Below are 16740 nucleotides of genomic sequence, written 5' to 3'. Positions count from 1 at the left end.
AGGGTGGCTGTATTTTATTTACATATTGTTTTGGGAAATGCAGATTATGTAGGTCATGCCTTTAAATTTGATCTGAATCAAATTTCTGCTCCATGCCTTCTCCTTGGTATGTTTAGGACTGCAGTCTAATGTGGGAACCTTTCAGACCCAAATTCTAACTCTTTGCAGCAGGGCTGGAGATTCTGTGGTCTTCCACCCTCCATCCTATTGGCCATGCTGCCTGGGACTTATGGAAGTTGGAGTCAACATCTGGAGAGCCACCAATTCACCATCTTCTTGTCTCCTGTGCAGTCGCACTTCCTCTCCTCTTGTGATTCTCCCTACCACTCATTCTGATACAATCCACTAAAGGTCATAGGCTTCATTTTACATAGGGAGCATGTGCCAAATGTGGCACTTCTGTGATTAGGGTTATTTTCAGTTTCCCAGGGTCAAAAAGTGCTTAACCAACTCACCACCTTCTTGCATTGATTGTTGATGTGAGGGGGCTGAAGGGCTAATACATGAGACAAGATAGTTGAGCTGGGAAAAGCCTCCTTATTTTAATGATTCCATTCACAATGTTGATAAATTGGATTTTTAGAGGAGACTATAGACCTCTTCAGGTGCTCAATGAAAGATGCATGAGGAGCTACTGAAAGTGTGCCAGCTAACATCACTCCTAAACCTGATCTGAAAGCAAACATTTTCTGACTATAACAGAGAGCTTCTTCTTCTTTGGCAATTACTTGTAGCCAAGTAAGATTGTCTTCTATGAACACAGCCTTAACAGTGAGTCTGTAAGTAACTGTGGAGGCCAATTCTGGATCCACACATCATTCCAAAGTGGGGACATAGGTTTCCAGGCGGGAGTTGATTACAGTGAGGGTTTGCCAAACTTGCCTTCCTCTTAGCACGTTTATCCCCTCTGTCCAGAGTTTGAGTGTCTTCAACACGCACAACACCTTTGGTAAAGGCTGTTTCCCAGTTGTTGGTGTTTATACTACATTTTTAAAGATTTGCCTTGAGAGAGTCTTTAAACCTCTTTTGTTGACCACCAGCATTACGCTTTCCATTTTAAAGTTCAGAATAGAGTAGTTGCTTTGGAAGACGATAATCAGGCATCTTCACAACGTGACCAGTCCAACGAAGTTGATGTTGAAGAATCATTGCTTTGACACTGGTGATCTTTGCTTCTTCCAGTACACTGGCATTAGTTTGCCTGTCTTCCCAAATGATGTGTAAAATTCTTCAGAGACACCGTTGATGGAACCTTTCGAGGAGTTGGAGATGGCGTTTATGAGTGGTGCATGTTTCACAAGCATCCTCCTAGCTTCCTTACAAAACAAAGCTTTTCACCTCACAGGGTTATAGAATGGATAACAGTTGTTCCTTGAGGAGGAATGGGATACAGTTTTAATACATTTAATAAAATGAACTCTGTTTTTGGATCATAGAGGCCCACATTTCCACCTTATTCAGTTTTTTAACTATGGTGAATGGGTGCTTAGGCAACTCTGCCATGTTCCCAGGAAGTTGATAAATGGATTCTGGTTGAATGAGCATTTTAAGTGTTGTATAATTACATCCTCTTGCTGGGGAACCTGGACATCTTATCAAAGTGGAAATCTACTTCCTAGTTAAAAGTATGCAATCACTGCTTTGTGGTCATGATTTTGGATCATGGATTGTTTGGGGCCAGGCTGGTGTCAGACTCTGAAAAGCATAAGCCAAGATGTAAGATGACTGGATATGATGCGTTTCCTCTCTCTCTCTCTTTGTGCTGCTCCCCAAAGCTTGTGGTCACTATTGTACAACCCTTTTGTGAAGCACAGGGTATTTTGTTTCGTTCGTTGTGAAGGAAAGCCACATGCATCTTTCAAAGGATCATCGAAGAGGAATTACAGTAAATTATATAGTGGGCTTGGAGAGCTGAAAAAAAAGCTCACATCTGACAAGCAGTGCACCTCTTGGGTTTCAGATAGTACATGGGTAGACAAGTCTAAGAAGCCTGGGACACAAATTTTCATGGCTATGGTGGCTCATTTACCAAAAGCATTGTATTTAGCATTAACTCTAGAAGTGTGTACTCAGTTTTGACCAAACTGAGCCTCCTAGAGGGCTATGACAATTTGTGCCCTGTGCTTTTTAGACTCTTCTACCCATGTACGCTGGCTCCCTCGGCCAATAAAGTGAGATGAGCGCCGCAACCCCAGAGTCAGCTGCGACTGGACCTGATGGTCAGGGGTCCCTTTACCTTTTTACCCATGAATTACCTGAAACCAAAGGAGTGCATTGGTTGCCAGATGTGAAATATATTGGCATTATTTTCAGCTCTCTTGCCCCACTAATAGTCTGTCTAAATTCCTTGCTCCAGTTGAAAACAGGCAGAAATGTGTTTGCAACCTGAAGATCCAGAGTGCTACAACCCTATACACCCTTGCTTGGGAGTAAAGCACAGAGGGACTTACTTCTGAGCGCACGTGCATAGAATTGCATTGTAAATTTTCAGAACTTTTTCTGACACATACCTGTAGGAAATGAACAGCTGGGATGGGAATTTAATCTTGTTAAGGTTTATGACAGGGTGATAGCTATGGTCTGGCTAACTATCAAACACTTAACACAATTTAGCCATAATGAATCATAATCAAATTGCCTATGCATAGTGTGTAGGTGGTACATGACAACTGATATTAAGGAAGGGCTTCTCAAACTGCAAAAGAAAGCCCTGTGCAGGGTGATCATTTATTCCCATTATAATGTATTTAACTTTTTAAACACACACACACACAATCCACAGAGAAGAATGTATGAATTACCTTGCAACAGAGGAAACTGTTGTAGTTCAGCAATATCTGAATGGGCAATTCCATCATCCCTGGTCTGGGTCTGATGAAAATTTAGATCCAACAACAAATGGGCCCTAATCCATGCAGTACACTGAATTAACAATGCCTTGCTACAATTACTTTATGATTATATTTTTGTCTGAAGTGCTTTACTAAAATATTTTCATTATGGCAACATGAGCAAGGCACAATTTGGGGGATCATTTATTTAAAATAATTGTTTTTAAATGTTTAACAATTCTGGGAAATCATTTATAATAGGGGAAAAAATAAGTGTGCAGAAAGCCTTTTAACTTTGTTTGAGCACCTGCTTCATCATCAGCCATGGCTGAGTTTTTCCCCCTTCTGTAAATCTTCATGCCAGAAGCTGGAAGCACTGTCTGCATGAGAAAAAAATGTATTTGGATTTTAGACTCATTTTAGAAACCACAGAATGTGTCATCTCATTGTCAAATTGCCTGACCAATAGTGGATATTGCCTTACCAATTTCTGGCCCCCTTGAACAGATTAAGGAAAATGCAGGCATATCCCAAGTAGATGATCTTCAAAGAGCGCCAGGTTCTTCTGAAAATGTGCTTTTGCAAAATGTGTCATTTACATTTTCATCTTTTCAGGTGCAAAGTAATATCAGCAGGTAAAGAGGCAATCATGTCAGCTTTACTAGCAAGAAACTGATGAACACCCCCTCTTGAGGCAGTTTCCACTTACTTTCTCGAAAAATGAGTAAGCATTTTTCTGCTGCACAGGAAGCAAATGTCTTTTATGAAGCAACCAATCACTCCAGTCAGCTTGAAGTTTCTGAAGGAAAGTTCTGGAAGCACCGAGGTAGGTCTAAAGAATTGTTCTGACTTCACTACTATGTGGTAAAGATATGACAGAATATTCAGCTTCTGGCAGCATATGAGCAGTTTATGGGTTTGTGCAGCATAGGAGGTGGCCTCATAAGTGAATATTGCTTCTTTGGTGTTCTGTAAGGGGTTCAGTTAAAAGTGGCCAGGACCAAAAAGTGAGCAATGTTGCGAGCACCTGTTTTCAATAATTTGGAATTTAAAGAAATGCAATGTCATGGGTCTAGTTTCTGTGGCTCTTAAAATTGTGTTGGTTTAGGAAAATAGGAAGTTGCTTTATGGGGTCATTGGTATGTCGAGATTGGGGTTGTTACCACAGTGTGATGGTGCCTCTGCAAATTTTCCCTGAGCCTACAAAACCTCTGTTCCAACCTTCTGCTCATCGCCTTCTTTATAATGGGTGGGTGGGACTGGTCACCTTTTTCTCCCCCTTGAAAGGTACATAAAAGTGAAAGAGGAAGCATCAGCAAGCAGAGCATCAGCAAGAAGAGCATCAGTTTTGGGTACTTAAACAGGTTCCCAAACTTGGTCTATAGCTGTTTTTGGACTACACTTCCCATCACCCCTGACTACTGGTCCTGCTAGTGAGGAGTGATGGGAGTTGTAGTCCAAAAACAGCTGCAGACCCAAGTTTGGGAAATCCTGGTCTAAAACACAACTCAAGACTGCTCCCATGGCTATCCCAATCCCTGATGATCATAAATCTTATTGAAAACTCTTCCAACCCATCACCACTTCCAGGCCTAGCACTCTCCTGATTCAGAAGTTAGTTATGCATGCAGCCGTTTCAATTAAGCTGGGACAAGCATGGCACTGCAGATGTGTATCCAAATACATAACTGTGGGTGCAGAAACCTGCTTTCACACACACATTTCAATGATGTCAGTTTCCAGCTGTACCTCATCCACTGCCATTGTGCTGTGCAATGCCCATGCATATGTGAATCAGTCCTGTGCCATATTGTGATGCAAACATCACGGCCATCCTGCGCTTCGTATTGTGCAGTTAGTACGATTTGAAATATCCCCACGGCTAAGAAATATGACCACATTGCTTCCTTGTCACTTGAATGACTATATGAGCTGCACTTAATTCTGAAGGTTCTGACACAAGGATCAGGAGAAGGCCATTTTCTATTCTGAAAATCTTTCAGAAAACAAGCAACTCTGTCATCACACCGATATTTATATAATGGCCGAGCGTTGTCTGCACTGTCTGTAGCTATTTTGTCAAAAAGAATACTTTGATGGTTTATGAGTATCTGCTTCTCATTAGATTTTTTTTTTGGGGGGGGGTAGCTGCTGCACTGTAATATAGCTAAAATGTCTGCATTGCAGAGGCCGTATTGAGGTGTAGAACTCCTCGCTGTGCTAATTATCCTTTTGAACATACTGTGCTCTGCAAGGAATGGAAATAGCTACATTAATCACCACGTGGGGTTTCAACGTGAAAGGTTCCTTTTCAAGCGCAGGTTAAAGCCATTTCCCAAGCAGTCAACGACTATCTGTACACAAAGACATTTGTGCTTGAGGGATTTGTGGCTCAGCGGCTCGGCTGAATTTTGAACAACTGGGGGGACACTTTGGGCCAATCTTTGAGTATCGTTTTCCAATTGCCAGATGGGAAAGAATTTTGCATTTCGGGATACTTCTTAGTCCATAGTGGTTTCCTGAAAGCCCCCACCCCTGAAGGAGTTGGAGAATGTGGGACAGGTGTGGATGCTGTGCAACTGCTGCATCCTTGGACCTGACTTGAATCTGCAGAGGGAGGAGCTGGTCTTTGTGCTTGACTAGCCACATAGGCTACAGCAGGGTCTCCCAAACTTGGGTCTCCAGCTGTTTTTGGATTACAGCTCCCACCATCCCCATCTAGCAGGACTAGTGGTGAGGCATGATGGGAATTGTAGTCCAAAAAAATTGCTGGAGGCCCAAGTTTAGGCAACTCTGGGCTACAGGGTTGCTTATTCAGGGAGGGAAATGGTCTTCCTTCAGATCTTGCAATGGATCACAAGTTTTAGTGGTTTGCTGATCAAACCTTCTTCCCCTAGAACCCTGGGAAGGGGAATAGGAGTCCCCTAACAACTTACAGCTCCCCTAACAAACCACAGCTCCCAGAATTCCATGGAGGAAGCCATGTCTGCTTAAAGTGGTACTGTCGTGCTTTGAAGGTACGGTCACCATCTTGTCCTTTGCCTCAGGCACCCGAAAGTCTTGTTTGTGTCCCAGTGTCTGACCCTGTTAATTTGTTTTTAAAAGTTTCCATTTTCTCTTTGATCTTAATTTCCATTCTTGGAGCGACACGAACTACTAGTGAGAGCAAGCCAATTAACTACAGAGCCCTGACTTTTAAACTCCCATAACAACAAGCTGCTATTGTTTCTGCTGTTACTTCTTCTGTTTAGCCCAGAGGGAACTTTGTCGTTCTTTTGTTCTTTCCCCCTTCACCAATTTTCATGAGCAAATGCCAGCGTAGCTAAAATCCAGACGCTTGTCGTTTGACACCAGATAGAGTGCAGTACGATTAGCACGATTAGCTGGTTTGGGATTTAGCTTTCCACTGGAATTAATGCTCTGGAACATTAATCTGCTGAATGCTGCATGTTTAGAAAGTTTTTGTGTTTGCATATTCTTTTGGAAAGATAGTTGTGTTTACACAGGCTTAGATTTAAAAATGTAATTTCGTGCGTAACCGATGGTGTGGGTAATCGACTGATAGCAGGCAAAGATTAATGCCAAAAAAGAAAATACATATGTAGTATTTAAGCTGCATTAATATTCATAATGTTCCCTGCAGTTATTATGTATAAAATACTTTAAAGTGCTGTTTCTTCTTGGAATTCTGGTTTGTGTTGTTTCCCACCACCACCTTATTTTGAATTCTGAACAAAGCTTTCAAATTACACGGGCAGCTAGGATTTCTGCTTTGCTACTTTTTCTAGTACATGGAAAAGTTCTTAATCAGATTAAATATGTCAATTTCGCCATTTCAGCTTATTCCACTAATTTTAGCAATTGTTGGTAATGATGAGTCTTTCCATCTTTGTGCATTGTCAACATTTACTAAAGGTTGGAAACCTCTCATAGACCTTTTGCATGAAAAAGAAAAGGAAATAATGACATTTCAATTTGAGGATTAAAGATAATGATTAATAGAAAGTGGCTTTATTAGGTATTATACTGGAGTGGATGAAATGAATAAGGTTTATTTGGTCAGATGAATAATCGGAAGTTCTTTAGCTTCTTAACTTTTTCCTTCTCTCTTTCTGTTCTTTTTTCTCTATCTCTTCCTCTTTCTTTTTTCTTTTCTCCTCTTTTCTTTCTCCTTTTTGCCTTTAGATTAATGTTTTAGTTTGGACAAAAATGATATTTGTTAGTAAGTTTTTATTTTTCTATATAAATACAAATAATGATAATAATAAATTTAAAAACAAAAGTTCTTAATCAGGCTTGCTTGCTTTGTTGTTGCTGTTGGAGCCTGAGAGCCCGGAACCTGGGAGCTCGGAAGTTTTTTTAAAAGGCAAACAGGAGGAGAAACTTAAATCCTGACACATGCAGCAACCTTGGTTCTAGGCACAATTTTAGGGTGCTTATAATGAAACTAAGTGGGTACCTCCCTTTTTAATGGCATTTGAGGCTTAAAACTCCCTGCCACATTTCCCAGACTGTCTCCGCTAGGGAATGCTTCATTAGCTAGAGAAGGTTTGACCCTTGTTGCCAAAATAAACCCAATATAAAGCCTAAGAGGTTGGTTCGGATGGCATTGACACAAGATTGACACCACCACAAGAGACAAGCTGTTCTAAGATGAACAAAACTGATATGGCGTATTTAAGAGAATTGTTTACATAAGGGAATAAAGTGTTGCCTTTCAGATGGCAGGATAAGATTGCTTAATTGTACGGTTCTTAGTTAAACAAGATTAAATTTGCTTGTTACAGTTCTTAAGAGTTTTCCTCGGCTAAATAAACTCTCAATAGGTTTTCCTTCAGGCAAGATTTCCCTAACCTTCATCCCTGCCAAACCAGGATTAGATACTATATAGCGTTTTCCCTCTTCTTCCAGCTCTTTCTGCTGCTTCTTACTTCAGTGATGATTCAGATGTTACAAGGACTGCCTTCTGAAATTCTCCCTGTGGTTAGACTGCTGTTTGATGCTGGGTTGTGCTACCTGTGAACCAGGCAGAGGGCCTTCTGGGTAGTGGCGCCCGCCCTGTGGAATGCCCTCCCGTCAGATGTCAAGGAAATAAACAACTATCCGACTTTTAGAAGACATCTGGAGGCAACCCTGTTTAGGGAAGTTTTTAATGTTTGAAGTTTTATTCTGTCTTTAATGTTCTGTTGAAAGCCACCCAGAGTGGCTGGGGTAGAAATAATAAATGATTATTGTTATTATACCTGATTGAAGAATCACCACCATCACCTCACAGCATGGCTTCTCATTCTTGAGAACCACCAGCTCCATTCTTCAAGCCCTCTTCTAGCAGACTTCTCCATGATTCCAAAACTGTCCCAAACCAATCTCTTTCTCTCCTGACCGGAACCTCTGACGAGTCATGTTCTTACTGCTTTTGGGACCAAGGCTTTTTTTGCAGCCGGAACTCAGTTCTGGCATCTCCCAGGTGAGCACTGTTGCCATTATAAAAGAACAAGGGTGAGTTCATGGTGAGTTCTGGCACCTCTTGCTGAGATCTCAGCTTTTACTGAGTATAGAGCTGAGACTCATAGATGGGTCTCAGTGAATGAGTCAATTTGATTATTTTTTGTTGCTCTATATATTATCCCAAATTTTGAGAGTTAGTAGCAAAGATGTTTTAAAGGTTGTTGAAAACAACCCCATTGAAGAAGATAACAGTGGTCACCCAGACCTCATTGTGTTTGCAAAAGGGTCTCCAAAACAGTACAGGCTTCAGGGCCTCAAAAATGTAGGTCCGCTATTGCCTCTGTTCAACTTTAAAAATGTTCTCCAGACTTCACCATTCCTTCTGTCAGTTTCAATTTTATTTGTAAACGATATTATAAATAAAAGAATCACAAAGCTGTGCTTGCTTGATCAAAACAACAATGCAGCAAGTGCTCCCCTGCAGACTTTGCAGCTTGTTGCAAGTTGGCCGAAAAAACTTGAGTTGTACTCAGTTGTAAAATGCTTCTTTGTTTGTTATATCTAAGCAACGCTGTTTCTTAGATTAACCATTAATTCCAAATTAACAAACCTTTTGTCAGAAAACGCCAAATTAAAATATACAGAGAATAATTATCCAGTTTTCTATTCATAGTATTAATAAAGCAAAGCACAATGAAATATCTTAGAGGTGGGTTTTTTAAAAATTTTGTTTAGTGGGTTGTTGTTGTTTTGCTTTTATTATAGCTTTACAAATATAATTTGTATCAGTGCAAATATTAACTACCTCTTGATTCTTAGGAGAGTTGTTTGGAAAAGATAATTTCAACAGACATAGTCAGCTCTTCACCAGTTCATGATGAAAATGGTGGCAATGCGCTGTTTCGCCCTCCTCAGTTCGAAGGCGAGTTGCTGTTAGCATTGGGTAGGCAAACTAAGGTGCGGGGGCCGGATAAGGCCCAATCGCTTTCTCAATCTGGTCCGCGGACGGTCCGGGAATTAGTGTGTTTTTACATGAGTAGAATGTGTCTTTTTATTTAAAATGCATCTCTGGGTTATTTGTGGGGCCTGCCTAGTGTTTTTACATGAGAAGAATGTGTGCTTTTATTTAAAATGCATCTCTGGGTTATTTGTGGGGCGTAGGAATTCATTCATTTCCCCCCCCCCCAAAAAAAAATATAGTCTGGCCTGCCACATGGCTGAGGGGCAGTGGACTGGCCCCCTGCTGAAAAAGTTTGCTGACCCCTGTGTGTTAGCACTGACACCTGCTGCCCTTCACTGGCAGATGGCAGTCCCCTCAGTAGGGGAGGAAAAGCAAGCCCATCTTCTCGCACCATCTTTCAAGGGACTTCAGCGCCACCTCTCTGGATTCTCTGGGAGAAGTAGGCAGTTGGCAGAAGAGGAATTGGGCAGGAGAAGTGTCATAGTGTTTCATGTTGGTTTACACAGAATGTAGATGCTAGTCTTCACACAATATATGCAAGCAGTTTCTGAGTTCCCAGGAACTTCTGGCTTCCCTTCTTTGGCTCCCACACACCCCTTTTTGACCCCGGACAGGGATATGATGCACCCCCACACCCTCCTCTCCTGGGCCCTGTCTGAAGGTCCCTAGAGTCTGCCTAGCAAAAGCTTCACTGAATTACAACCCTTTCCTCTTGCTGGGACCACCGTCTGAAACATACAAGTTTAAATTAGATAATTATTTTGAAGGTTTCTATTCTTACTCTCATCAACAATACCAGGATGATTCACAACAGTGCAATAAAATTCCAATAAAACCATCACATTAAAATGCATGACAGTGTCTGGATGAACTGAGAGGTCTTCAGTAAGCACTGAAAGCACAGCTGTATTTTGTTGAGGAGGTGATTCCATTCATAAGCTGCTGCTATTTCTACCACTTTCTACCAAGTGATACATTTATATATCACTGCTTCCTGTCTGGAAATTTTGTACATTTGGTGAAAAGAATTCTGTCCTTTGGCTGCCTTTAAAAGGGAATGGGGCTTTCTTTAAGTCCTAATCTTTTGGTATCTTGCATCCCCAGTCAAAAGATCTCAGGAAATAGTGCTCTGCTTGAGACCCCAAAGAGCCTTTACAAGGAAAACTAGACAGACAGTACAGAGGCAGCTGGATTAATGGTGTGACAACACTTCTTTATGTGTAATCTCTGCTTGGGTTCTCTGCTCTCTGCAATGTGTGGAGGGCACCTTGGTGCCAGAGAGCTCGTTGTGCAGAAAGGATATCACACATCCCCCACCCCCCCATTCTACGAATACAGTTTCTATCCTGGGTCAGAAAAACTTTGAAGAAATGCATTCCAGAAAAGTTGCACTTTGTTGCTGCATAAACGGGTGTCTGCAAAATTCATTTGGAGCTTTCCCACTTTACCGAGTGCCTCCAATAAAAGCACTGAAGCAAAGACGATAAATTTCCGTGAATGGAAAGTAGTCAAGCTGAAAAAAAGTCATTCTTTTGTAAGTCAATAGCGTAATATCTAGGATTTAGCACGTGCAGAAGTATGATATTAAAGCTCACCAGAAATAGCCTTAGTGACCTTGAACATGGGCCTTTAGAAGGTGAAAATATATCCCATACGATCTCGAGTGGTCTGCAGAGTCAGCGTATATACAGCCGTTAGTGAACATGTCTTTTAGTTTTATAATGTACTTAGAAGACTAATCAATAAACCTGACTTTGGGAAATACAATCCTCTTCCTCTCTCTGAAGGAAAAAAAAAGTGATATATCTCTTCTGGAAATCTAGTTAAAAAGTAGATTTCTTGTTTCTCAAATATGCTTTGGAATGTCAATAAAAAGAAGAATCAAGATGCTTCTGCCTTAGAAGGATAAAGGGTAATTACATCCCTTGTTGCAATTGAGTTTGTGACATGCCTGCCATGCCCTCAAACTGGGCTTTGACTTGTCTTCTGTCATTTGTAAGAAGTTGCTCAAAACCTGGTGCTTGGCAGCGGGGAAGATTTGCTGTAGGACAGGAATGCCACAGCTGTGCCGGACCAGATTGCTCAATTCTTTTAATGTTAACTTGAATTTGACCTGGCAAATTGGGAAGTAACAAATCGCCAGGTTTGATGCCAGCTTTGGGCAGACCAATCCTGCAATCAAATGATGCTGTGAGGAGGAAGCTATACTGCCTCTACACCTATGGAACAGCTGCTCTGCCCTTTAGGTACTCAGGAGAAGAAAACACACTTCATTTCATTAAAATAGAAAAGCTGTAAAATAGTTTTGTTTGTTTTCTATACTACCCTTCATCTGAGGATAACCAAGTGGTTTACAACACAAAAAGACAAAAATAGATAACCCAGTAACAAGCAACCAGCACCCACCAGTTTAAAATGTCATAGATTATTCAATTCGCCCAAAGACCCAGGAGAAGAGGAATGTTTTTGCCTGGTACCTAAAGATATGGAATGAAGATGCCAGGCAAGCCTCCCTGGGGAGAGCATTCCACAAACAGGGAGCCACCACAGAAAAGGCCCATTCCTGTGTTGCCACCCTCTGGACTTCTAACAGAGGAAGCACACAAAGAAGGGCCTCAGATGATGATTGCAGGGTCTGGGGTGGCTCATATGTATAACATGTTACAGTAATCTAACCTAGAGGTTATACCAGAGCATAGATGATTGACGTTAGGCTATCCCCCATCCAGATAAGGGTACAGCTTGGCCACCACCTGAGCTTCAAGTGACAGCAATGGATGCAGAAGTACCCCCAAGTTATGTACCACCAAAGGAAGGCACCCTCCAGTTAGAAAGCAAACAAGTGGTGGAGGGGCACTGAAGCATCAGCAGGGAGCAACAACCAAATGCACACACATTCCTATAGCTACAAGAGGTGGCACCTAAGGGCAGGAGGATAGAGTGCATCTAATATCTGAGAAACTGTTCATTACACAGTGGGCTGGGGGGAACCACATACTGCCAACCCCATCCTACTTGCCCTGTGCTAAGACAGGCACAGCAGGTGACTTACATGGTTGTGGGGCATGAATTCAGGATATTGAAGAAGTGGTGCTTCTGTTTCCACTACAGCACTATATGACTAGGACATCTGAGAAGGTAGCCAAGGTTGTGTTGGTGTGGTACACAGCATGGCCCTGAGTCATCATTCCAGTGGGGCCAGATAGGATCCTTCTCAGGTTCCACTGGTCACTGAGGAGGAGCCAGTACCACATCAGGGCCAGTTGTGGTCCACGAATAGGTCATCAGCAGCTTCTTTACCAGCAATCTGACAGTAAGCACACAACACCTGAGTGGTGGCAGGCTGGAGGTGTTTCCATGGGTGTCAGCTACTGAGGTCAGGTGAGCATGCAGGTTAGGAAATCTGAGGATCTTATCATCTTCATAAGCAAGTAAATTAACAGGTCTATGGAGGCAGTCTGTGTATCAGTAAAGATGTTTTTGAGTGTAGAGAGCACTAGTGTGAGAAGTAATGTGAGACTATATTTTAGCTTATATTTTTTGTTCTTTTTCATGCCAACAATTTATCTCAGAACACCTAATAATGAGCTTACTTTCCTCCATTATACAATTGGCCTTGTAACTCTATCTTGAAGAGCTCTTTACTGCTGTAAACGTTGCAGGTTTCCCTAGTTACATTATTTTTCTCTCTCTTTCTGTAGGAGATTTGTATTTTTTTTTTAGTGGACATAATGAGTGATGCTGTGATGCAGGTTATTAAATTCAAAATGTTTCCACAAAGTGATCTGCATAGCGTGAAAGACATGGAGAGGATGACATAATACAATTATTTCTAAGGCAAGAGGTGGTTATATGTAGGTGGATGTTTCATGTTGTTTGTCTCTGGTGAGCCATCCTATTAGTTATTGCTTTTTCCAGCCTTCATTCCAGCTCACACCACTTCTGCCTGTTTGCCTAATTATTTGTTGTCGTATTGGGTCTCTCAGTTATAAGGTTGTTTTGGCGAAGGAAAGTTTGTGTGCCTAGCTCCTTGAGAGGAAGAAGCCCTAATCAGGTCAAGGTGTCTTGTTGGTTCACGAACACCAAACATTCCTCTGGTTTAGGAATGTGGGACAGGTATAATGAGCAAGGGGTTCTTGTTGTCATTCATATGATGGATGGTTATTAGGAAGTTCCATTTCCTTATTGCTTCCAGTCCACCATATCTCTTCATCATTAGAACACCGCCTGCATATAAATATTTTAAAAAGCAATGCAGTCAAATCTAATGTGTGGCTCATCCCCTTGAACTTGCAAGGGTTTCTTCAAAGCTTACGTTACTGGAGTCTACAGGGGTTTAATCCCACTGAAAGGAAAGACGGGGAAAGTGATATTTTCCATAGCAAACATTTTCTCTTGCTGAATACACTGATTTGCAGAGTAGAACATGAAGGCAGCGTTTATTAGTCTAGTAGGCTTGAGATTCTGCTTTCTTTAGCTGGCACATCAACAGTATTTTGCCTTTAAGTGGGTTCTGTCAGTATGTCTGTTGATGTCAGGTTTGAGCCCTAGCTAGGAGAAGGAATAGGAAATTTACTCTGTGTATCATGGCATGTAGCCTTGATGGTAAACTCTTCAATTTGACTGCTGTCTATAATTCCATCACCATCCATTTCCCACTCCCACTTCCCCTCGATGCTGTTTTTAAAGTGAAATTGACTGTCAATGAATTATTTGGTCCATTGACAATTATATTGAAATCTGTTTTCCAAAATCTGTTAACAATCTAGCAGTGATTTCTTTTTACCCTCTAGCTGGGGTGGTGATATTTTTCAGCATGCATTTCTAGACTTTTCCAGGACTGGGGCAAGGCACATGCAAGTGGGGAGCAGGCCTAAAGTGAGCAGATCAATTGATGTAAATGTTTACCTCTGCAAAGTAGGCTGGTTTCTACACACACACACACACACACACACACACACACACAAACCTACCTCTGTCCTGCATCCAAGCACACAAAATGCATTGGGAGCACTCTAGGGCATATTCCAGCCGGACAAAATCACTCTTGAATGGATGCAAAGAAAAGCAGTGGAGTATGTGACCTGGAAGTAGAGGGGCCTGTGGGGAGCACATTTGGCTCTCAGGCCTGAAGCTCCCCCACCTGCTCTAGATCATAGAATAAAGATGTTCTTGTAATGGCTGTGTTCAGACTGAGCTCACATTAGTTCTCTTCAGGCATTCCTTTCACCATGCAGTTAGCATCACATGGAGAAGGAAGGCGTAATAATAATAATAATAATAATAATAATAATAATAATAATAATAATAATAATTATTATTATTACCCCACCCATCTGGCTGGGTTTCCCCAGCCACGCTGGGCGGCTCCCAACAGAATTTTAAAAACACGATAAAATATCAAACATTAAAAACTTACATAAACAGGGCTGCCTTCAGATGTCTTCTAAAAGTCAGATATTTATTTCCTTGACATCTGACGGGAGGGTGTTCCACAGGGCGGATGCCACTGCCGAGAAGACCCTCTGCCTGGTTTTCCTGTAACCTCACTTTTCACAGTGAGGGAACCGCCAGAAGGCCCTCGGAGCTGGACTTCAGTGTCCGGGCTGAACAATGAGAGTGGAGACTCTCTTTCTGGTATACTGGGCCAAGGCTGTTTAGGGACTGGCACACTCACAACTTCTGCAACTTGTAGGACAACTGCAATGGGGAATCTCCTCTGCTTGTGCCAGTTTCAGCAGTAGTGGGTAGTGCAGTAGGGTGCTGTCACACACCTGACCTATTGTAGGTTGTTTTGCTGCTGTTTACCAAGACTGGGGTGAGATGGTAGTGAGGTTGGCACAGTGCAAACGCACTGGCAGGAGTACTGGATTGGCTCCCCTACCACCTTGCCTCTTCCCCTCTATGTCCTAGTAAGCAGCAGAAATGCAACTGACCAGAGGTCAGGTGAATGGCAATGCCACACCACACTATCTGCTACTGAGTTTTAGGCCCTGAAGCATCAGGACTGAGGAGCCTACAAGAGTAGAGCAAGCTCCCCATTGCAGATGTTCATCATCCAACTTGTAGAAGGTACTGAGGATTGCAATGAACAGGGTGGAGTGGAGCAAGTGTGCTCATCCATACTTGTTAACTGTGTGGACAAATAAACACCTGGAGAGGGTTCATGTTTACATGAGGCTTGGTTGTAATAGCATTGTCATATCCACATAGAGTAGTCCTGTGCAAATACCTTTATCATGCCCTAATGGAGAAAGAGAGTTTTACTGCTGCTTCCAAAATTTATGTTCCTATTAGTTTTGTTGAACTGTTGGAAGAAACTGATTAGCATTGATTCTTAAGAAATCCGCCAATCAGTCCTGCTGAATCCCAACAAACCATATTTAATTCTGGTTGTGATTTGTCTCCCTTAACCTTGTATTGTGTTCATTTTCTTGTAAAGCAGAGCCTTTTGAGGTAGATAAACTCTGGCTAATAGGCTTAGCATTGGCAAACAATTTCACAGGCAAACATATTATTCAAGTAAATACTCAGAGTAAACCTAGATTTGTACACATTTCCCTTTAGATTTGAATTGATAGTTGGTTGGAGAATTGTCTCTGGATACATGCTCCAAAGTTATTTTATTAGCATTGAAATAATTTCCACAATAAGATATACTAGACAAAGGGTTTTAATTCTCTTACCACCACCCCAATTATAAACAGCATCGAATGTGAATATTTGTGACCATTTCTTTTTTTGTAGTTTAAGGAATCTACCACTTAACCTAAACCAGCTTCAGATACCAACTTCCTCGAGAAGTTGTTATCATTAACCAATTAAGTAAAACAATTAAGTGCTCATATTGAGCTTATAAGTAATCAAGTTATGTTTTGAATTTTAACACATTTAATATAACCCATTAAAGCACTAGTGTAATTAATTGGGGGGGGGGACAAACTAAGTGAATATTCTCAATTAAAAGAGCTTCAGCAAGTTATTACTTACCTAGACCAGGAATTTTAAGATGATGTCAGGGAACTGCCATCAGCTCAGAGGCGAGAGGTGGAAGGGCAGCTGAATTACAGGGAGTCTCCAAAGATTGTGGGAAGCAGCACTTCCTCAGGGGCGGAGGGAGGAGGATGCAAGAAAGAGCCAAGACACGTACATGAGCAAAGCGGGGGGAAGCAGGTCCCCCTTTACCCACGCCCTCCCTGCACAGTAGGTTTTCGTGCAGAGAAGGGAGGTGTCGGATGGGGGTCAAGAGACTACTCTGCTGGGGAAAGTTTAAGGACCGCCCACTCTCAGATTCTGCTAGTGACTGAGCAAGACATGGAATTGAGCCGTTCTGCACTGTAAATGTTTTTGCACCAATAATAAAGCCTTTGAAAAGACCAGTGGAGGTCCTGCCTGTTCGCTCTCGAGCAACCAAGCCGATAGGCATAACAGATGACATGTATTTTAAAACCAGATGTGAACAGATATAAGCATGATCATATTAAAGGATATTGGTGGTGG

At 41.8% G+C, this 16740-nt stretch overlaps 1 protein-coding gene across 2 annotated transcripts in view; it reads left to right on the top strand.

The window, feature by feature from the left end:
• ZNF385D (zinc finger protein 385D) overlaps positions 1–16740 on the top strand; it is a 571924-nt gene that overhangs the window by 48721 nt on the left and 506463 nt on the right. For both annotated transcript variants that reach the window (XM_083705882.1, XM_083705891.1), the window contains exon 3: positions 3447–3657. The gene's annotated coding sequence lies outside the window, so the exon portion shown is untranslated. The remainder of the gene's footprint in view (positions 1–3446; positions 3658–16740) is intronic.

This window comes from Podarcis gaigeae (assembly GCF_964106915.1).
Source record: "Podarcis gaigeae genome assembly, chromosome: 12".
Classification (NCBI taxonomy): Eukaryota; Metazoa; Chordata; class Lepidosauria; order Squamata; family Lacertidae; genus Podarcis; species Podarcis gaigeae.
This window is presented reverse-complemented; position numbering and strand designations above follow the sequence as displayed.